This window comes from Frankliniella occidentalis, unplaced genomic scaffold (genome assembly GCF_000697945.3).
Source record: "Frankliniella occidentalis isolate FOCC.00 unplaced genomic scaffold, Focc_3.1 Scaffold139, whole genome shotgun sequence".
NCBI classification, from domain to species: domain Eukaryota; kingdom Metazoa; phylum Arthropoda; class Insecta; order Thysanoptera; family Thripidae; genus Frankliniella; species Frankliniella occidentalis.
Window position 1 is genome coordinate 232,526 of NW_026267266.1, and position 1,137 is coordinate 233,662.

At 43.9% G+C, this 1,137-nt stretch overlaps 1 protein-coding gene across 4 annotated transcripts in view; it reads left to right on the plus strand.

The window, feature by feature from the left end:
• LOC113208568 (tachykinin-like peptides receptor 99D) overlaps nucleotides 1–1,137 on the plus strand; it is a 136,727-nt gene that overhangs the window by 103,167 nt on the left and 32,423 nt on the right. The window lies entirely within an intron of this gene.

Sequence of the window (1,137 nt, forward strand, 5' to 3'; positions counted from 1 at the left end):
TGTTTGAGAGACTCTGGGAATGGAATAGATGTTACGTCAAATGCTTTTGAAAGCAAATCGAACCATTCTTCTTCATTGAGGTCTGGTATTTTGGCCGAAATCTCCCCTTTCCAACGCTACCAAGTTTTGTGTCGATCAGAGTCGGGAAGTACGTTTAAATGTGTTTCTTAAACACGACGACGTTCGGCCGGGCGGCGGCCCGTCGAGTGCTGCCGGGGACGCGCATGGTAGGCGGCCCAGCCCGCTTGATTCTACCCCCTGCACAATGCTAGCAGAAGATGCCTCAGCAGGTGTCTGTGAACTTTTCACAACAGAATCTAGGAGAGAGCAGTAAAAACTTTAGAATTGAGGAACATGAGGGCAAGCAAGCATTTCAATAAATAAATTTTACCCACAGGTGTAAACTGGTCGGGTAATTGATTTACAAATGACTGGTGATGAGACAAGGACAGGTAGAGGTGTTCTATTTACCATTTGTGAATAATTTGCATTAGATACTGACATAAAGCTAGAAGGTGCCACAGCAGGCGTCCTCAAACTTTTTACAACAGAATCTGGGATAAAACAAAAAGTTTAAAATTGAGAACTGGGCATGCAACCATTTCAGAAAATAAATTCTACTCACTTATATTAACTGGCATTGCAGTTGCTTTACAAGTGTCTGGTGATAAAACGAATACAGGTTGAGGTGTATTTATCAGTTGCGAGTAAGTTGCATTAGATGCTGACACAATGCTGGATGCCACAGCAGGTGTCTTTGAACTTTTCACAACAGAATCTGGGATAAAAAAAAACAACTTTAGAATTGAGAACTGGGCATATGCAACCGTTTCTGAAAAGAAATTTTACTTACTTGTGTTAACTGGTGGTGCGGAAACAATCCATGTTTTAAGTTGAGAAGTTGTATGTGTTGGTGATGGGGAGACAATATTGAGTGTTTTAACTGCTTCAGAGTTGGCTGAGTTCTCAGTATTTCCAGCAGATGCTGGGGGAACAATGGTAACTTGTCTCCGAATAATATTTGGTCTCCATCCTGCAACAGATTTTAACAAGCAGGCCCGCCCTTCCGCCAAACGGAGTTGCCAGCTCCACTTCGCTGCGCCGGCAACTCCGTTCGGCAGGGGCCGGGCCTGCTTG